The sequence below is a fragment of the Rhinopithecus roxellana genome, chromosome 11, assembly GCF_007565055.1.
Source record: "Rhinopithecus roxellana isolate Shanxi Qingling chromosome 11, ASM756505v1, whole genome shotgun sequence".
NCBI classification, from domain to species: Eukaryota; Metazoa; Chordata; class Mammalia; order Primates; family Cercopithecidae; genus Rhinopithecus; species Rhinopithecus roxellana.
In genome coordinates, this window is record NC_044559.1 from 23,218,123 (window position 1) to 23,240,724 (window position 22,602).

Sequence of the window (22,602 nt, forward strand, 5' to 3'; positions counted from 1 at the left end):
AATCCTTATTTCCCAGTTTGACCTGGAAGCAAAATCTAGTAATAATTCTATAGCAAAGCATCTTACAAAGGCTCTGTCACAGCTACTTAGCAACACATCCCCAATAGCTGGCAAGTCTGTATATCTATGCTGCTTGTTTAGTGCTCTGGACTTAGAGAAAAGAGTTAAATTTTAAAAATAAATGTAAAGCCCACAAAAAGCAGCAATATTTAGTGGCAGTGAAATGTCACTTGGGGACCAAACAGAACCAAGGGGTTCATTTTTCCAGTCCTGCCTCATCTTAAGTTTTATGCTTATAACTTGCCTAAATGCTACAATTACTTTTTTTTTTTTTTTTTGAGATAGTCTCGCTCTGTTGCTCAGGCTGGAGTACAATAGTGCAATGTAGGCTCACTGTGACCTCTGCCTCCCGGGTTCAAACAATTCTTGTGCCTCAGCCTCCCAAGTAGCTGGGATTATAGGCACGCGCCACCAGGTTCAGCTAATTTTTGTATTTTTAGTAGAGACGGGATTTCACTAAGTTGGCCAGGCTGATCTCGAACTTCTAGCCTCAAGTGATCTGCCCGCCTTGGTTGCCCAAAGTGCTGGAATTACAGGAGTGAGCCACTGTGCACAGCCTATGATTCTTTTTTTTTTTTTTTGAGACCAGTCTCACTCTGTTGCCCAGGCTGGAGTGCAGTGGCGTGATCTCAGCTCATTGCAACCTCCGCCTCCTGGGTTCAGGCAATTCTCTGCCTCAGCCTCCTGAGTAGCTGGGATTACAGGCTCCCGCCACCAGGCCTGGCTAATTTTGTCTTTTTAGTAGAGACGGAGTTTCACCATCTTGGCCAGGCTGGTCTTGAACTCCTGACCTCATGATCCACCCGCCTCGGCCTCCCAAAGTGCTGGGATTACAGGCGTGAGCCACTGCGTCCGGCCTACAATTCTTTATTATTCAAAGAAATATAACTATCCTTAGACCTGGATTTCTACCAGAACTTTAAGGCTGAATCTCTTATCCCTATCATCTTACAAAAAGAAAAAACAAATCTCAAGCCTATATTCTAAAAACAAATAGTCAAGGTTAGGAAACAGGAGATAATTGCCAGGCAAAACCATAACCCTTTCTTATTTAAGTCAGTTGGGCAGTTTTTTTCATAAGCAGCAGCAATGAATGGGGAATCAGGAGACCTGAGTTCTAGCTTTCCCCCTGATAAAATATGTAACCTTGGTTTATGTTTCAGTTTCTTCTATAAAACAAGCTGGTGAGACTAGACTCAGAAATCACAAACTGAAGGCCAGCTTACAAATTTGGGCTGGTCCATAGATGTATTTTGCTTAGTATTACGTTGTGTTTTATTTTTTTTAATAGCAATAAATGAGTTTATTGAGAGTAAGTGAAACCACATTTTGGAATGAATGTTATTGTCCACTACTTAAGACATAAGTATTTATTTGAGTATACAAATAAACTTAACAGAATATGCCAAACAAATAAATATGTATAATAACAAATACATATGTATTCAATGGAATATACTAGTAAGGTTCTGGTGACAACCCTTAATCAGTATAGCTAACAGAACTAACTCTATTGTTGCTTAATCTGGACTCCTTTTCTCCTCATTCTAATATTCCTCTTCACAGGAGACAAGGTTTTACCCACATAAGTCTTTAAAAAAAAACGCTTATGAAAATTTTCAAAATTATTTAAATATAAATTATGTAAATAGACTAACAAACTTCTACATACCTCAAACTCAGCCTCAATAATTAGCAACTTAGGGCTTATCTTGCTTTTTCATTACTCCCTTCTATTCCCATATTGTTTTGAAGCAAATCTTGCCTATCATATCATTTCATACATCTTTAACTTTAATATTATCATCACATCTAAAAGAGTAATATTACTTTAATATACAAATTTTAGTTAGTGCTCAATTTGCAATTATTCAACTTCTATAACTGCCATAAACTTTTAAAGATAGTTTGTTGTATAAATTGCTATCCAAACAAGGTCCATATATTGCAACTGTTTGATATGTGCAGAGTTAAAACTGAATGTCCTTAGATGGCATAGAATTCTAGTCTGCCACAGTCCATACTACTCCCTATTCTTTTCATTTCAGTTATCTGCCAAGCCCTTGACATTTTTTGAGTTTGGTTCTCTGGAGGATCTGAAGTCTCTTCCAGTTCTAAGATAACTTCACTTTTGTAAATATTGACAAAGAAACAAAACAAATGAGTAGAGCTCTATCCTTTAATCCGAAAAACTAAGAAGCAGCAATACACACTTGTTAATTAGAAATATGGAAGTAAATTCCAAAAGAATCTACTAAAAGAGATGAAAGAAGTTCCCTCTTGGGATTAGGATATATTGGTGTCTGCTATTCCACATCCTCAGGCCTACCTCACAGGCTTAACTAATATGCATTCATTGCTTAAGGACAGAGACACATTCTAAGAAATGCATTCTTTTTCTTTTTTTTTTGAGACGGAGTCTTGCTCTGTCCCCCAGGCTGGAGTGCAGTGGCGCGATCTCACCTCACTGCAAGCTCCGCCTCCCGGGTTCATGCCATTCTCCTGCCTCAGCCTCCTGAGTAGCTGGGACTACAGGCGCCCACCACCACGCCCGGCTAATTTTTTGTATTTTTAGTAGAGACAGGGTTTCACCATGTTAGCCAGGATGGTCTCGATCTCCTGACCTTGTGATCCGCCCGCCTCGGCCTCCCAAAGTGCTGGGATTACAGGCGTGAGCCACCGCGCCCGGCTAGAAATGCATTCTTAGGTGATTTCATTGTTGTGCAAAAATCATAGAGTATGCTTATACAAACCTACATGGTATAGCCTATTACTTATCTAGGCTATATGGTATAGCCTATTGCTTCTAGGCTACAAAACTGTACAGCCTGTTACAGTACTGAATACTATACACTGTAAGCAATTTTAACACAATGGTAAGGATTTGTATATCTAAACACAGAAAAAGTACAGTAAAAATACTGCATAAAAGATACAAAATGGGCCAGGAACAGTGGCTCACGCCTGTAATCCCAGCACTTTGGGAGGCTGAGGTGGGTGGATGGTCAGGAGATTGAGACAATCCTGGTTAACATGGTGAAACCCCGTTTCTACTAAAAATATAAAAAATTAGCCAGGCATGGTGACAGGCGCCTGTAGTCCCAACTACTCGGGAGGCTGAGGCAGGAGAATCGCTTGAACTTGGGAGGCAGAGGTTGCAGTGAGCCAAGATTGTGCCACTGCACTCCAGCCTGGACAACGGAGCAAGACTCGGTCTCAAAAAACAAAAAACAAAACGAAAAAAAGATAGAAAATGGCAAACCTGTGCAGGGTACTTACAATGAATGGAGCCTGCAGGACTGCAAGTTGCTCTGGATAAGTCAATGAGTGAACAGTGAGTGAATGTGAAGCCCTAGGACATTGCTGTATGCTGCTGCAAACTTTATAAACACTATGCTTAGGCGACACTAAATTTATTTTGAAAAAAGATTTTTCTTTCTTCATTAATTAACTTTAGCTTACCATAATTTACCTTATAACTTTTAAATTTTTTTAAGCTTTTGGACTTTTATAATAATACTTAGCTTAAAACACACATACTACAGCTGAGCACGGTGGCTTATGACGGTAATCCCAGCACTTTGGGAGGCCGAGTTGGGTGGATCACGAGGTCAGGAGATCGAGACCATCCTGGCTAACACAGTGAAACCCCGTCTCTACTAAATATACAAAAAATTAGCCTGGTGTGGTGGCAGGCGCCTGTAGTCCCAGCTATTTGGGAGGCTGAGGCAGGAGAATGGCGTGAACCCAGGAGGTGGAGCTTGCAGTGAGCCAAGATCGCACCACTGCACTCCAGCCTGAGCGACAGAGTGAGACTCCATCTCAAAAAAAAAAAAAAAACTACAGTTGTACAAAGTATTTTCTTGTATCTTTATTATATGATGTTTCTTCTGTTTTTAAATTTTTTATTTTTTACTTTTTAAACTTTTTTGTTAAAAACTAAGCCACAAACACTCACATTGGCCTAGGCCTAGAGAGTGTCAGGATCATCAATATCACTTGTTTCCACCTCCACAGCTTGTCCCACTGGAAGGTCTTCAGGGCAATAACACCTATGAAGCTGTCATCTCCTATGAAGATAATGCTTTCTGGAATACCTCCTGAAAGACCTGCCTAAAGCTATTTAACAGTTAACTCTTTTTCTTGATAAGTAGAAAGAGTACATTCTAAAACAATGATATATATTAAATATATAAACCAGTAACGGTCATTTATTATCAAGTATTATATACTGTATATAATTTATATGCTATGGTTTTATACGACTGGCAGCACAGGTTTGTTTACAACAGCATCACCACAAACACACGAGTGGTATGTTATTCTATGACATTATGATGGCTACAACATCACTAAGTGATAGGAATTTTTTACCTTCATTATAATCTTATGGGCCCACTATCATGCATGGGGTCCACTGTTGACTGAAATGTTGTTATGCAGCATACGACTGTACACTGATGCATCTTCAGATAAATTAATATAGAGACAATGCAGTACAGTTTAATGATTAAAATTTTTTAATGAAAATACAAGAGGTTCTCTTGACATTCATGCAATATTAATCTATTTTTTTTTTTTTTTTTTGAGACAGAGTCTCAATCTGTCGCCCAGCCTGGAGTGCAGTGGCCGGATCTCAGCTCACTGCAAGCTCCGCCTCCCGGGTTCACGCCATTCTCCTGCCTCAGCCTCCCCAGTAGCTGGGACTACAGGCGCTCGCCACCTCGCCCGGCTAGTTTTTTGTATTTTTTAGTAGAGACGGGGTTTCACCAGGTTAGGCAGGATGGTCTTGATCTCCTGACCTCATGATCTGCCCGTCTCGGCCTCCCAAAGTGCTGGGATTACAGGCTTGAGCCACCGCGCCCGGCCTTATATTAATCTATTTTTAAGAATGACTGAAAATTTAAAGAAATACAAAGATTTTGGAAACAATAATTTGAAACTAAATGTCCAACAGAAGCTTACATAGCAAGTTTGAAGCAGAATTTATCTGAAAACTGACAACTGGACAACGGAAAGACAAAGGAAAATTATACAGTTAGACTACCTCAAAATGCACAGAAGACTGTGTTATATTTACCTCTTTAAAATATATAATATTGCTACATCAAAATTTTCATTAAAATTGCAATGACATTCATATGGAATAGAATCCCTCTGAAAGTATTTCCAAACTTGTGTGGGAAGACATCAAACTCCAAAAAATCTTAGGACTTTGGGGACTTCAGAGATCATTTCAGCCAGGCATAGTGGCTCATGCCTGCAATCCCAGCACTTTGGGAGACCAAGGTGAGAAGAATACTTGAGGCAGGAGTTCAAGGCCAGCCTGGGCTACACAGCGAGACCCCTATCTCTAAAAATATGAAAAAATAAAGTAGCCGAGAATGGTGGCACACATCTGTAGCCCCAGCTACTGGAGAGGCTGAGGACTGCTTGAACCCAGGAGTTCAAGGCTCTGGTGAAGTATTGCATGATTGTACCACTCACTCCAGCCTGGGTGTCAGAGCAAGGCCCTGTCTTTAATTAACAAGTACATATATACATCATACTTAAGAGATCGTTTGGTCCAATTTTCTTATTTTTTTATTATTTAAATTACTTTTTCTTTTCTGTTTGTCCCAGAGATTTCAGAATTTTCTTATTTTAGAGAAGAAAATGGAAAGGCCAAAAAGAATACTAGAAACTAGGACCTTAGAAAAAGTTCTAGGGGCCGGGCATGGGGGCTCATTCCTGTAATTCCAGCACTTTGGGAGGCTGAAGCGGGCGGATCACGAGGTCAGGAGATCGAGACCATCCTGGTTAACACAGTGAAACCCTGTCTCTACTAAAAATACAAAAAATTAGCCGGGCGTGGTGGCGGGCGCCTGTAGTCCCAGCTACTTGGGAGGCTGAGGCAGGAGAATGGCGTGAGCCCAGGAGGTAGAGCTTGCGGTGAGGTGAGATCGCGCCACTGTACTCCAGCCTGGGTGACAGCAAGATTCCATCTCAAAAAAAAAAAAAAAAAAAAAAAAAAAAGTTCTAGGGGTCTGGGTCCCTCCGCAGAGAGCCCAGTTAGAATGACTGGACACAGCAGCCTATGATAAAGGTAAAAGAGAACCTTTGTCAATGGTAAGGAGAATAACAGATGCTGGGTAACCAGCTCCCCATCCATCTGTCCAAGGCATGGTGCCATGGCAAAGGGATACAGGCAAGGCCTTCCACCATTCAGAAATCCACTTCTTACTTAGGAAGCCGAATATCAAGTCTCTACTCCCACACTTTCCATTTGGTCACCTCAGTCTAACAGAAATGAGAAAACAAGAGGAAGAGCTGACCAGTATCAGCACTTTCCACTTTTCTGAGAGCTGGAAACAGTAACACTTCCTCTAAAAGTCCTAATGCCTTTTCTCCATGGCCAACCAGTAAAAAGTATGCAGAAGACAATAAAAGTGACCTAATTCCTATTTCAAAGTACAAAGCTAAACCTTAGGGTATTTATAGGCCTGGTGTCAGCCTTGTCCTCAACTCCCCTCCTTCTATCATGGATAGCCTGCTCTCCACATACACTGCTCCCATGTACACTCCCATGCCAAAAGTTCAGCCAGGACCTCTCATTTCTACAGTTCAAATGCAAATAAACTAGTTGATACATATGCACTTCTCTGTTAAAGATAAAAAATACCACTACTACCTAAGTTTGAAATAGCCTATAGTCTCAGAACAGTCTGGGTATTATTTAAAACAAACAAACAAGCGGTGAATAGTTCATAGAAATGGAAAAACAAAAAAAGAGAGACTTGGCAATAAAAAACACACTATCCAGATATGAAAGAACTTGATACATGTAATACAAATCCAAAAGGTTCCTATCCAACTTCTGTCCAATAAGTGGTCAAGAGATAAGAACAGATAATTCAATAAGAAAAACCTCAAACAGTAAAACACTTGAGAAAATGTTAGTAATTAAAGAAATGTGAAACAAATTATAAAAGCATCATCTTGTTTATTAAATTAGCAAAATTAAAGAGAAGTTAAAAAACTCCATATAGGATGCAGCATAGCTACAAAATCCACTCTACTAATAGGACTATTACTTCAAGAAAATAATTTTAAAAAAAAGCAGGCTGGGTGTGGTGGCTCACGCCTGTAATCCCAACACTTTGGGAAGCTCAGGTGGGTGGATTGCTTTTGCCCAGGAGTTCGAGACTAGCCTGGGCAACATGGCAAAAACCCATCTCTACAAAATATTAATATATAAAAATTAGCCAGGAGTGGTGGCACACACCTGTAGTCCCAGCTACTCAGGGAGGCTGAGATGGAGGATCATCTAAGCCCAGGAGGTCAAGGCCGCAGTGAGCCGTGATTGCACTACTGCATTCCAGCCTGGGCAACAGAGATCCTGTCTGAAAATTTAAATTAAATTAAAAATTAAAAATATAAAAAAGAAAAAGAAAAACAGTATTATCAATACAGAGATAAGGTTGTACTACATATAACGAATCAAAATTTAAAAAGGATAGTTAATCTACGGCATTCTGGTTCAATGTATTTTTATATTGTCATTAAAGATGATAAATACATAGGTAAATGCATGAAAAATTCTGTATGAAATTATGCTAAGAACTTCTGGCCCCACTGAAGAGTATCCTGAGCCAATTTCAGCAAGGTTCTAGAGTGCCTATAAAAATATACTTTAAAAAATGATACTAGGCCAGGCGCAGTGGCTCATGCCTGTAATCCCAGCACTTTGGGAGGCCGAGGTTGGTGGATCACGAGGTCAGGAGATTGAGATCATCCTGGCTAATACGGTGAAACCCCGTCTCTACTAAAAATACAAAAATAAAGTAGCCGGGGCTGGTGGCGGGTGCCTGTAGTCCCAGGTACTCAGGAGGCTGAGGCAGGAGAATGGTGTGAACCTGGGAGGTGGAGCCTGCAGTGAGCCAAGATCGCACCACTGCACTCCAGCAGGGGCAACAGAGCAAGATTCTGTCTCAAAAAAAAGAAGATACTAAATGAATAAAAGGAATAAAAAATAATATGGCATACTGATTAAACTACTAAATTATGTTTACATAATGGTAACGGTTAGAGAAGATAAATAGTGATTTTTGTGTTTTTGTGATTTTGTGTCTCACTCTGTTGCCCAGGCTGGAAAGTGGCATGATTATGGCTCACCTGAAGTCTTGACCTCCTGGGCTCAAGCAATCCTCCTGTCACAGCCTCCTGAGTAACTGGGACTACAGGCACTTGCCACCACGCCCAGCTAATTTAAATTTTTTTTTTACAGACGGGGTCCCACTATGTTGCCCAGGCTGGTCTTGAACTCCTGTGCTCAAGCAATCCTCCTGCCTAGGCCTCTCTCAAAGTGCTGGAATTATAGACATGAGCCACCACACCTGGCCTAGTGATTTGATGGTACAAAGGTTTTTGTTCTTGTTTGCCTGCTTTGTTACTTTTATTTATAGTCTTCTACAGAAAGTTAAACACAATTTTGGAAACTCTCTGATTCTATAAAACCTAAATCAGGCCAGGCGCGGTGGCTCAAGCCTGTAATCCCAGCACTTTGGGAGGTCGAGACGGGTGGATCACGAGGTCAGGAGATCGAGACCATCCTGGCTAACACGGTGAAACCCCGTCTCTACTAAAAAAATACAAAAAAAAAACTAGCTGGGCGATGTGGCGGGCGCCTGTAGTCCCAGTTACTCGGGAGGCTGAGGCGGGAGAATGGCGTAAACCCGGGAGGCGGAGCTTGCAGTGAGCTGAGATCCGGCCACCGCACTCCAGCCCAGACTACAGAGCGAGACTTCGTCTCAAAAAAAAAAAAAAAAAACCTAAATCAAAAAAATACCCAAAGGATTTTCCCAGTTATGAATTGTCTACTAGGCCAATAAATGACAACAGGAATATGAGGCCAGGGTTTATTTATAGCCTTAGGCTATTTCCTAGGAAGCCAAAGATGCTCTGGAATTTTTGTTTGTTTTGAGACAGGGTCTCACTGTGTTGCTCAGGCTAGTCTCAAACACCCGGGCTCAAATGATCCTCTTGCCTTAGCCTCCCAAGTAGCTGGGATGCCACCATGCTACTGCACCATGGACATGCCACCATGTCTGGCTTCCAGAATTTTTGAAAAAGTAAACTGATTCTCCATTTTAACAACCACACCCCTGTTCCCTGCCCCACACTTCCACCCACCTCCTGTCACCAAGAGCTCAGTAAGTATATTCTCACAAGGATTTCTATTATCAGGTATAGAGTAAGGTATGTACCAAGGAGGGAAAGACATCAATGAAACTGCATAGCTGAAATGATTACCAAACACAGAGGCAGGACAGTGTCCCTGGTTAGCTTTAGGGTCTACCTGTGCATTCCTCATCACTGTGGCTATCGACTTGCTTGTACTAGAAAGGTGAAGAATAGTACATAACTCCTAAGGCTTTTTTTTTTTCTTTCTGAGACAGAGTCTCACTCTGTCACCCAGACTGGAGTGCAGTGGCGTGATCTTGGCTCACTATAACTTCCGTTTCCTGGGTTGAAGTGATTCTCATGCCTCAGCCTTCCAAGTAGCTGGGATTACAAGCATGCATCACCACACCCAGATAATTTTTTTGTATTTTCTGTTGAGATGGGGTTTCACTGTGTTATCCAGGCTGGTCTCGAACTCCTGGCCACAAGTAATCCGCCTGCCTCAGCGTCTCAAAATACTGCAATTATAGGCTTGAGCCACCACATGCAGCCAACTCCTAAGACTCTTATCTGACTGGTATACAAAGGACCAGATGAATCTATCTAGTGACAAACAAGTAATTTCGTTTTTAAATCACTCCCAAGCATTAGGTCTTTATCTTCATTTTGGAGATCCTGGATAGAATCCAAAAAGAGCTCATATCATTATGTATCTCAGTCTGAAAAAAACATGGACGTGAAAAAATGCTCATCATCACTCGCCATCAGAGAAATGCAAATCAAAACCACAATGAGATATCATCTCACACCAGTTAGAATGGCAATCATTAAAAAGTCAAGAAACAACAGGTGCTAGAGAGGATGTGAAGAAATAGGAACACTTTTACACTGTTGGTGGGACTGTAAACTAGTTCAACCATTGTGGAAAACAGTGTGGCGATTCCTCAAGGATCTAGAACTAGAAATACCTTTTGACCCAGCCATCCCATTACCGGGTATATACCCAAAGGATTATAAATCATGCTGCTATAAAGACACATGCACACGTATGTTTATTGCAGCACTATTCACAATAGCAAAGACTTGGAATCAACCCAAATGTCCATCAGTGACAGAATGGATTAAGAAAATGTGGCACATATACACCATGGAATACTATGCAGCCATAAAAAAAGATGAGTTCGTGTCCTTTGTAGGGACATGGACGCAGCTGGAAACCATCATTCTCAGCAAACTTTCACAGGAACAGAAAACCAAACACCGCATGTTCTCACTCATAGGTGGGAACTGAACAATGAGATCACTTGGACACAGGCAGGGGAACATCACACAACGGGGCCTATTGTGGGGAGGGGGAAGGAGGGAGGGATAGCATTAGGAGATATACCTAATGTAAATGAGTGCAGCACACCAACATGGCACATGTATACATATGTAACAAACCTGCACGTTGTGCACATGTACCCTAGAACTTAATTAAAAAAAAAAAAAAAAAACATGGTAACACTGTAACTCTAGTCAGTCTAGTTCATTTGCACCAAATTTTAGAGGATCGGTGGTAAACAGGTGGGGGAACCACAAAGGATTATCTGAATCCAGTTGAAGTGCTCTCATGAGCAGAAGGCTCCTTTGACCAGCTGCCATGGATGTCCCAGAGGAACAGGGGTAGAGGAGGTAGATTGATCATGCTTACTGGCTTGCTTTAGAAAAACGGAAAGTTTTTACTAGCGCTTATGGCTGGGATAACAATGGAAGAGAAAGAGAATAACATGTTACAGCAGTATTCACATACATATTTGCCATATACATATTGGGCAATTTCAGAGACATAAAGGTTTGGGAGAAGACAGGGAAACAGGGCTGACTGGGGAGAACAGAATTTTTCAGATTAAAAAAAATAAATCTTTCAGTCCCAGTGAACATCTAAAAATTTCCATTTAACTTCCTGCAAGGCCAGCCTCGAAGATGACTCTCAGTGATGTCCCCAAAGATTACATCTTTACGTATCTAGGTTGGTCTGTGTGACTAATATAGCAGGAGTGATGGTTACTCCTGAGGTTTACTTCTGAGGTTGGGTCAGAAAAGGAAGTGTGGCTTCTGCTCTCTCTCTCTTGGATCATTCACCTATGGAGAAGCTAGTTTCCATGCTGTGAGCAGTCCTATTGAGAGGCCCACATTATGAGGAACTGAGGCCTCTGGCCAACAACCACATGAATGAACTTGGAAATGGATCTTCCAGCCCAGCCCTTCAAATGACTGCTGCCCTGGCTGACATCTTGAGATACCCTCAGTCAGAACCACTAGCTAAGCAGCTCCCAGATTCCTGACCCTTAAAAACTGTGAAATAGGCCAGGTACAGTGGCTCATGCCTGTAATCCCAGCACTTTGGGAGGCCAAGGTGGGAGGATCACTTGAACCCCAGAGTTTGAGAGTAGCCTGGGCAACATAGTGAGACCTCATCTCAAAAAAAAAAAAAAAAAAAAAAGAAAAGAAAAGAAACTCTGTGAAATATTTTAATTTTTTTTTTTTTAATTTAAGCTGCCACATTTTGGGGAGTAATTTGCTACCCAGCAATAGATGGGTAGGAGAGGTAATTTGTTGGGGTAATTTGTTACCCAGCAATAGATAACATAATAACATAACATCAAACTAAGCAAGTTTGATGGGGAAATGTACCATTTGATATCATGATTTCATCTATTGGTTGAGAAAGAATCATCTGCAAATTAAAAGTGGTTATTGCTTATGATAACGATTAAAAGCTAAATACGCCTAAAGAAGGGGCTCCAATGGAGGGAATGAATTGTCCTTCTCTTCCGACACTAATCTAAGGCTTGTCACAGCCAAAAAGGCCCCATCAGAAGAGTCCAACACAGTCCCCTCCCAGTAATTATATTACATCTCCTACAGCCATAAATGGGGGTTAGTTAAGGGTAGGTTTCACATAAAAGGCAGCCATTGTAAGGGTGTTGTCTCACATCAGAGCAGTCAAGGGGTTAAAGTTGAGGCAGCAAATTTATCCCCAGAGATATATGCCTAGCACAAAGCTGAGATTCACAAGCTTCTCCCTGAGTTTTCCTCACCTCTAAATGCTGGAATAACTGATGCTCACTGAATTCCGATATTTGTATGAATAAAAATGAAGGGATTTAGCAAATCTTGTTCCTGCACACAGTTGTCAAAAAAAATCTGACCTTTACAACAGGAAAAAGAGGGGGGATTTAAAGATTTAAAGAAGAGGCAGTGGCTGTCTGATGTATAACAAACCTTTGAAAAATTATGAAGCAGTGAAAATCCCCTGCAGGTCCCAACAAAATGTGTCCAATTTGCATTCCAGCAAAGCTTTCCATACATACCATTTGGCTCCTGTGTGTACTTCCAGGCAAATAAATCCCGAGGAATAATCCCACTGGGACCTAAGTCTGATCTCTGATATATTACTGCTACACAGCTCCAGACCAGGCTCCACAAACTGCCTTTTTGGTTCCAAATAACTAAATCAAAGTTATCCTGATAAGCTTTGAAAACAGGGAATGCGAGGAGTGGTTTAATGAATGTTACAACTCAACCTATTATAGACCACAGTACATTAGGAGAAGAGAAAGAAAGAAAGAAAAAAAAAAACCCTCATGCTTTTACATCCCCAAATCTCTCAAGGCCAAATCCAGACATACCTGTCATTCACCACACCTCACTATAAAGCCTTGTTCAAAGCCTGACTTTGATCAAATGGTTAGGATGAATTTGCAAACCCAACACCACTGTGTATTGTGGTGAGGAAAGGTGGAAGGTAAGCAGAGGCTACAATTTTCTGTTTACTTTGAAAACAGGTTCAACCTCTTTTTTTAAAGCAACCAATGGCAGCAATAAACACTAAAATGTATTCTGATTTACAATATTTCAAGGAAATACAGCAAACACATTAAATAGCAAAATAATTTTTTTTCTAAAAGTTAGAAAAACCTACCACTCACCATATAAACTGGAGAAAACAGTCAAGAAAAAAAGGAAGGAAAGCTACAATTCTAGAAAAAACTGAGAGAGCTGGAAGTTCCAGTGTCCTAGATTTCTGCAACAGTTTTCTCCTTTCACAAGAAGAAATTAATTTTCACCTTTCACAAGAAGAAAATAATTTTCACCTTTCACAAGAAGAAAATAATTTTCACAAAAGAAAAACAAATGAAAACATTAATCACAATGACTACTATTAGACAAATCACAAACTATATAGATGCAAGAAGCAGAAATTGAGAGACTAAAAAAGAGAGGGGTAAGAAGAGAACGCTTAGGAACTCAATAGTTTGATGTAGAAGACATCAAAATAAGAAACCACCCAGCCACACAGTAAGGAGATGGGAACATTAGAGTTTTAATATCTGTATATAATATCATTATAAGTAGTGGTGAAGTAACATCCAGTCATTGATCAGGAATTAGCGTTACCTCCCTCCCCAGAAGGTTATTCTGTAAGCCGGAAGATGAGCTGGTAATCTGTAAGCAAACTGAACTGACTATATAGTCTATTGCCTGGTCCAGGATTCTGATGGCAAATGAAACCAGAAATACCACCATCTACTTCCAAGACCCAGAGTGTAACTGTCACTCTTCTTTTGGCAAGTCAGAATTTGACCCTGTCTAGGCAACCTGTAAAATCTGTAAAAACTGTGATGGCTGTTTATTGCAAATTTTGGAAGAAAGTAATCCTTTAGTATAAAAGCTAAAACCTCAAAACCTTATTTGGCCCAGAAGAGCCATCCAGTTATTTCAGGAGAGAAGCATGTCAGAAGATCCATAAGAACTGAAAGGAGCTTTACCATCAAAGTCCTATCCAGTTTCAAAAGCTTTTGAAGCTATAGTAAAACAAACAAACAAACACGAATAACAAGTGTTGGTAAGGTTGTGGAAAAGCTGGAACCCTCATGCATTCTTGGTGGGAATGTAATATGGTTCAGCTGCTACAGAAAACGGGCATGGCTGGACACGGTGGCTCACGCCTGTAATCCCAGCACTTTGGGAGGCCGAGGCCGGCAGATCACTAGGTCAGGAGATCGAGGCCATCCTGGCTAACACGGTGAAACCCCGTCTCCACTAAAAATACAAAAAATTAGCCGGGCGTGGTGGCAGGCACCTGTAGTCCCAGCTACTTGGGAGGCTGAGGCAGGAGAATGACGTGAACCCGGGAGTCAGAGGTTGCAGTGAGCCGAGATCGCGCCACTGCACTCTAGCCTGGGCAACAGAGCCAGACTCCATCTCAAAAAAAAAAAAAAAGAGGCCAGGTGCGGTAGCTCAAGCCTGTAATCCCAGCACTTTGGGAGGCCGAGACGGGCGGATCACGAGGTCAGGAGATGGAGACCATCCTGGCTAACCCAGTGAAACCCCGTCACTACTAAAAAATACAAAAAACTAGCCTGGCGAGGTGGCGGGCGCCTGTAGTCCCAGCTACTTGGGAGGCTGAGGCAGGAGAATGGCGTAAACCCGGAAGGCGGAGCTTGCAGTGAGCCGAGATCCGGCCACTGCATTCCAGCCTGGGCGACAGAGCAAGACTGCGTCTCAAAAAAAAAAAAAAAGAAAAAGAAAAAGAAAAATATTTGGCAGTTACTCAAAAAGTTAAACATAGAATTATCATATAACCCAGCAATTCCAGTCCAGGGTATATATCCAAAGGAATTGAAATCAGGTACTCAAATACATGTACACACATGTCCCTAGCAGCACTATTCATAATTTCCAAAAGGCAGAAATGGTCCAAAGGTCCATCAGTGAATGAATGGATGAACAAGTTGTGGTATACACACACAATGGAATATTATTCAGTCCTAAAAAGAAATGAAGTGCTGATTCATGCTACAGCATGGATGACCCTCAAAAACATTATGTTAAGAGAAAGAAGCCAGACATAAAAGGTCACATATTATATGATTCCATTTATATGAAATATCCAGAATAGGTAAATTTACAGAGACAGAATGCAGATGGATGGTTACCAGGGGCTGGAGGGGAAGGGAAAGTGTGGAGCAACTGCTTAATGGGTACAGGATTTCCTTTTGGGGTGATGAAAATGTTTTGGAATTAAATAGAGTACATTGTGATTGTACTAAATGCCACCATATTGTTCACTTTAAAATGGTTAATTTTATGTTATATGCATTTCACTTCAATTTTTTAAAAAAGTTCTTGAAAATGCAAGTAAAGATCCTCGTATCTCCGAGACTATCCTGGCTAACATGGTGAAACCCCGTCTCTACTAAAAAATACAAAAAACTAGCCGGGCGAGCTGGCGGGCACCTGTAGTCCCAGGTGAGGCTGAGGCAGGAGAATGGCGTAAACCCAGGAGGCGGGCGGAGCTTGCAGTGAGCTGAGATCCGGCCACTGCACTCCAGCCTGGGCGACAGAGCGAGACTCCGTCTCAAAAAAAAAAAAAAAAAGAAAAAGAAAAAAAAAGATCCTCGTATCTCTAATTTGACTTTATTTTTCTAAAGTGCTTTAATAGGATATGAGCTTCCCTTCTAAGAAACCATGAACAATTTCCAGTTAAAAGCCTGTCATGTCTCCTCTATAGTTTTTGTAGAGACAAGCAGGCACCTCAGTCCATAGTACAAAAGGGTCACTTGGGATTCTTGCAAAAGTGAAATATACCTGGTTGTTTTCCACTCACCAAAACTGGTTGCAGAAATGTCAGTGGGCATCTCTGTCTGTATTTCCATGGGAGGCTCACTGAACCTAAGCTTCTTTAGCTGCTACAAAGTCTCCTCTCCTTGGAGACTTATATCTATTGAGACTTTACAAAGATTTCACATTATACAAGACCACAGTAAGCAATTTCCTCCTCTTCCACCACAGCTCAATTCAGAGTTCTTTGGAAACACAGGTACTTCACTGTCTCCTGTTTTGTATTCTGAATAAGAGATCCTCCCACGTTTTTTCCCTACCTACAGGTTAAAACTTGCCAACAGACAAGATTTACTAGTAGAAGCACTTTGAATAGTCAGTCATTCTTCATATTGTCACTTTGTCTTTCACATTTCTCTTTCAAATTGTTGAGGCAAAAGCATTTTCAGAGTACAAGGTCTATCCTCTAGTATTCAGTACTGTTACATATTTCCTTCATCAACAACCTCCCAGCCTCCTAGCAGAAGACCTCAGTCACCCAAGCCCTTAAAGACTCCTATAACTGGTGGTTTATACTTTCTCCCCTGTCCTAATCCCACTCCATCATGTCATTAAGATACACAATATTTGCAAGTTTTCTAAAGCTCTTTCTCATTGTTTTGCTCATTGATATTTCCACAGCTTCCTTTTGGAGATGAAGCCAGGCCCTTCCTGGCCTCAAGAGTTTACCAAAGAGGGCAACAGTCACCAGAGGGTCCCAAACCAGCTTCTATGCTCATAGCTACATATAATAAAAGCATAAACAGAGAATGATCCCCTTTCCTATTAATTAAAATGGCTCTACTAACAAGTGGTTGTTAAGGGTATCAATAAACTGCTTATCCTCTGTCAGCTTAAGTTGAAGTACTTTAAAAGTTACCTTTTAGGATCCAGGTTCAATCTTCACTACTACTTCTCTGGGCAAGATGAGTGACTCCTTCCCTTAAGATCTGATGGTTTGTACCTCAATAGTTTCCACTACCTTGTGATAATCTTTTAATAGTATCTAGGATCATTAGTAACATGCTACTTTACTTCCTCTCACCTCTCCCCTTTACTCATCCCTCTGGACAGAGCATTCAGAGTCAGTAAGTGCCATGTCTTATTGAATTTTTAAATTTTTCTACTATCTCTTAGCACTACAGTTCTGTTAATCTCCTAACTTCAAGCCAGAACTTCAGCCTACCCAATTAGACACTGGAATTTAAAAACTCTTGCCCCTATTCCCAGATAGTTACCACCACATGTGCTGGAAATAGGCTGGTTGGGTTAGTGTTCATGTTATACTCTCAGCAGACTTTCCTACTGAACCTGGTATCCAACAACAGGGACCAGTAAGCAGCCTGAAGTCTGTTGCCAGGGAACAAGGCTAACTCAGGATTTCTGCCATCAGTTCCTTTGGTAGACACAGCAGAATCAAAGAGAAAGGGGTTTTCTCCAAATAATTGTGATTAAAATAATAATGTTAATGTGTCTCCAGTAAGACAGAAGAAAGAGTCCAGGAACAAGCTAGATTCACCTCTATCTCTTGTTCCTCTTCAGTAAATGGCCCACCTGAAGGTTAGCTATAAGTCTGCCCTTATTCACATGAAAAGCAAATAAATAACCTCATCGCCTTTTTCCAAATCATAATCACACTTTAAAAGAAGCTTTTACTGTGTAACCTTGAAAATATTACTTAGTTTTTCTGGAACCTGAGTTTTATCTGTAAAAGGGGATACTAATAAAGGCACAGTCTATTTTGTGAGTTTTTGTGAAACTTGAAAAGAATACAGGCAAACTGTTATAGCCAACTGGAACGTAATGAGATGTGATGACTGAATGTAATGTGGTATCCTAGATGGAATCCTTGAACAGAAAAAGGTCATTAAGTAAAAACCTAATGAAATCTGAATAAAGTATGAACTTTAATTAATAATGATGAATCAATATTTGTTCATTAATTGTGACAAATGTGTCATATTAATGTAAGATGTTAATATAGGGGAAACTGGACATTGGATAGATGGGAACTTCTTTACAACTTTCCTATAAATATGTTTATAGAGATAATCTATTATAGATTATATATTTTAGAGTCTAAATTATAGTATAATAATTTATATAAATATAATTTATAGATTATAATTTAGGTGCTTTATAGATTATAAAATTGAAAGGCTATAATGAAAAACCACTTTATAAATTATAAAGTTTAGTCAATTGTAAAATATCATATAATTTAGTAATTTAGTTTTTTATGCAGATTGTTGGTAGGTAGGTAGCTATCTTAAGTAGCTCAGATAACAGAGATCACTTGAAGAGTTAAGTCCTGGTGTGGAAGAGTCTAGCCCCCAGAAATATCCCAGCTGTTTCCTGCCAGCTGGTGCCTCATGTCTGACTTGCAATAGAGTTGATTCTCTTCATGTAATTATTTTTGCCTCTCAACCTGTCTATTTCACTAAAACAACAGTAACTTTTTAAAAAGAGGCTCTAAGCAGACAGCTGCTTTAATTTAAAACTTCAAAAAGCGAAATATAAGGCATGGGTATGATAATTTATTAGGTCAATTCCCTAACTGGCTGAACTAACTGATCTCTACTATTCCCAACTTCAAATGTAGAAACATGCAGACATCCAGAGATAGAATTCAGCAAGTGTACCCATCCCCTGCCAACTCCTGCTCTGCCCTGGAAAAAAAAGAAAAAGAAGAAAGCAAAAGTCCCAGAAGTGCAGGAAATTGTTTCTCAGACGAAAGACAACACTTCCTTTCCCAGAACAATCCATCTCCCACACTGACATCCTGCTCCTGCTATATTTACCCAACCCAAATCTGCCGATGATATACTTCCAGCTGCACTCCTGCCACATGGTCCTGTCACTCAACTGGAGCACTCAGAGGGGAATCTGTCCAGAGGACAGAGCCTAGAAATCACTACACACTAATCCATGCTTCCTCTATTGCTAGCCTTCAGAGTAAAGTGAGACAAAATATGGACAGTATTACTCCCTGTTTATTTTGGAAGTGACTGGGGAGACAAGAGGTACTTCATTTTATATAGTTGCTAATTTTGACTGCTCTCATGGTAGCCAGCAGTGGAACCTGAACAATGAAGAGATTGAAACGGGAGGTTAAAAATAACTCTGTTAATGCTAGCAATCCAAAAAACATCACTTAATAGCCTCTTCCAACCCAACCCACTAGGATCAGGCTATCAAGTCACATTACAGGGTAAAACCTTCAGTTCTAGGTAGACAGATCCAAGGAGTCAAGGATGGGACAATTTCATTCACCCCATCTCATCCTATCTCATAGTGTATTCTACTGAAAGGCGAAAACCCACACACTGGACTGGGTAAAGGTAAATGTTAGAGCTGACTCCCATTTTCCTATTTTAGTAGTTCTGTATTCTCGGTACTTCTCTCCTACCCTTGCTTCCCCATCCCCAAGTTCTTTACTTCTGCCTCTTTCCTCTTTCTGACTCTCTAGTTGTTTCCTTTTGTCTCTACTTATTTCTTTCTTTCTTTCTTTTTTTTTTTTTTAAGACAAGGACTCCTCTGTCACCCAGACTAGAATGCAGTAGTGCCATTATTACTCAGTGCAGCCTTGATTTCTGGGGTTCAAGAGATCCTCCTGCCTCAGTCTCTCAAGTAGCTGGGACTACTGGTGTGTGCCACCATGTCTGGCTAATTTAAAAAAAAAAAAAAATATATATATATATATATATATTAGTAGAGATGAGGTCTCACTAGTTACTCAGGCTGGTTTCAAACTCCTCAGCTCAAGCAATCCTCTCGCCTCACCCTCCCAAAGTGCTGGTCATTACAGGCATAAGCCACTTTTTTTGAGGACAAGGTTCCCTCAAAGAAACATAACTGATAGCTGATAAGGCATTCATTAGCAGTGGTCATAATTATCATATCATTAGTCTATTCTCCGCAGTAGTAACAATAAAAAACCTGAGTCTCAAGACGCAATACTTCTTTTTCTCTCTGCTTTTGGAGGCTCAGTCATGCATCCTAATCATGCTTCAAAGGAATGAAAGGAAAGGCACAAGGAAAAATGCAGAAAAATAAGAGGGAAGGAAAGAAAAATATGATAGAAAAGGAGAATAGGAAAACGTTTCTCCTAACCTTTTCTCTCTTAAAGCTCCTGGACAATGGGCATTTCCAAACTTTATGGATTTTGTTAAAGCTTAAGTAGAAGTTCTTAATAAGGTGAATCACGCTATTAAAATAGATTTGAGGCCAGGCGCGGTGGCTCAAGCCTGTAATCCCAGCACTTTGGGAGGCCGAGACGGGCGGATCACGAGGTCAGGAGATCGAGACCATCCTGGCTAACACAGTGAAACCCCGTCTCTACTAAAAAAATACAAAAAACTAGCCGGATGAGGTGGCGGGCGCCTGTAGTCCCAGCTACTCGGGAGGCTGAGGCAGGAGAATGGCGTGAACCCAGGAGGTGGAATTCGCAGTGTGCCGAGATCCGGCCACTGCACTCCAGCCTGGGCGACAGAGCGAGACTCTGCCTCAAAAAAAAAAAAAAAAAAAAGATTTGAGAACAAAAGCTAAATATAATGATGAATTCATAGCAAATCCCACTTATTAAAAGAGGGAGTAAATTTAAAGAAAAAATCCACTTCACATGGCTGTTGTCAGTCCAGCTTAGAGAAAAAGCACTTATGCTGTCGGTTGAGTGGAGAACAAAATTCACTGGGTGATGTGGCCACATTCTAGGAAATTACCAAGCTCCAAGTCAAGCCTCGTTCAGCCAAAGCTTTTTCCAATTTTCAACTCTTTTTAGTTATTAGATTTAGACAAAAAATATAGATCTTTAGGGTATGCAATTGTGTTTCTTATAGGAAGAGAAACAAACAGAAGCAAGCTAGAAAGACAGTTTATGTCCACCTAAGAACAAGTATTTTAAGCAACCACTCAAATTTCACCATGAATTGGTTCAGGCAAGAATTATCAATGTATGTTAGGTATCAGAGGGAAAGTTTAAAGAGGAGTATGATCTTCAAGTGTTTCCCTACAGACTGCTTATTAGTTGCAAGGGGAAATAACATCTATATAGTAAATAAATCAGATTAACATCTGACCAAATGATCAAAACTAGTATCACCAATGAATAGCAACTGCAGTTGTCATACCCTGAGAAGGACACTGTATCAGTAGTGGTATGTATTACAGATTCACGATAGACACACACCACCTGAATCTAATCATGAGAAAACATCAGACAAACCCAAAATGAGAAATATTCTTGAAATAAATAAATAAATTAGGGTGATTTTAGTTAACAATAATTTGCTGTATATTTCCAAATAGCTATAAGAGAAGATGTGAAATGTTCCCAACACAAAGAAATGACAAATGTTTGAGGTGATGGATATCCTAAATACTTTGATGTGATCATTACACATTGTACGCATGTATCAAAATATCACATGTAACCAATAAATAAGTATAATTATTATGGATCAATTTTTTAAAAAGAAAGAACACAGACATGAACTGGTCTGTAGTTATAAAAAATGTCAATGTCAGCTGACTGTGGTGGCTCATGCCTGTAATTCCATCACTTTGGAAGACCAAGGCAGGAGGACCAGTTGAAGTAAGCTACGATCCCACCACCAGAATCCGTGAACAGTTATGGAGTTACAGGTAACTCCATAACTCTAAAAAAAAAGTGTTTTTGTTTAATTTTTGTTTGTTTGTTTTCTTAATCACCCAGGCTGGAGTGCAATGGCATGATCATAGCTCACTGCAGCCTTGAACTCCTGGGCTCAACCAATCCTCCCACCTCAGCCTCCTGACTACAGGCACATACCACCATACCCAGCTAGTTTTTTTTTATTTTTTGAAGCAATGAGTTCTCACTATGTTGCCAAAGCTGGTCTCAAACTCCTGGCCTCAAGCGACCCTTCTGCTTGGCCTCCCAAAGTGCTAGAATTACAGGCACAAACCACTGGCTGATAAAATTTAAAAAAAAAATTTTTTAATGCTAATGTCATGAAGCATAAAGAGAAGCTAAAGAACTGTCCCAGATTAAAGAAGACTAAAGAAACGTGACAACTAAATGTAATTTTGTGATCCTCGGCTGAAGGGGGGAAAAACAATAAAAGTTTATTGACAAAATTGGAATATGAATAGTAAATTATTGTATCAATGTTAAATTTCTTGAATTTGATAACTGTACTTAAACTAGTAAGAGAATACCTTGTTCTTAGGAAATATGCACTGAAGTATTAAGGGATAAAAGATCATGATAGGCCGGACATGGTGGCTCATGCCTGTAATCCCAGCACTTTGGGAGGCCGAGGTGGGTGGATCACCTGCGGTCATGAGTTCGAGACCAGCCTGGCCATCATAGCAAAACCCTGTCTCTACTAAAAATACAAAAATTAGCCAGGTGTGGTGGCAGGTACCCGTAATCCCAGCTACTTAGGAGGCTGAGGCAGGGAGAAAGGGTTGAACCCAGGAGGCGAGGTGAGCCAAGATCATGCCATTACACTCCAGCTTGGGTGACAGAGCGAGACTGTCTAAAAAAAAAAAAAAAAAAAAAAAAAAGTCACGATGTATACAACCTACTCTCAAATGATTTAGAAAAATTTATTTATTTATGTATTTTTCTTTTTTTGAGACAGGGTCTAACTCTGTCACCCACGGTGGAATGCAGTGGCATGATCACAGCTCACTGCAGCCTTGACCTCCCAGATTTAAGTGAACCTCTTACCTCAACCTCCCAAGTAG

The 22,602-nt window shown here is 40.4% G+C and overlaps 1 protein-coding gene and 1 long non-coding RNA gene across 6 annotated transcripts in view; both read right to left on the reverse strand.

Annotated features, from left to right (window-relative positions):
- Window positions 1-22,602, reverse strand: part of GBF1 (golgi brefeldin A resistant guanine nucleotide exchange factor 1) — a 142,333-nt gene that overhangs the window by 87,305 nt on the left and 32,426 nt on the right. The window lies entirely within an intron of this gene.
- Window positions 8,322-9,084, reverse strand: LOC104656514. The gene is made up of 2 exons (XR_747141.2): window positions 8,871-9,084; window positions 8,322-8,556 (listed from the first exon to the last, which is right to left on the reverse strand). It is a non-coding gene; the product is annotated as an uncharacterized LOC104656514 (long non-coding RNA).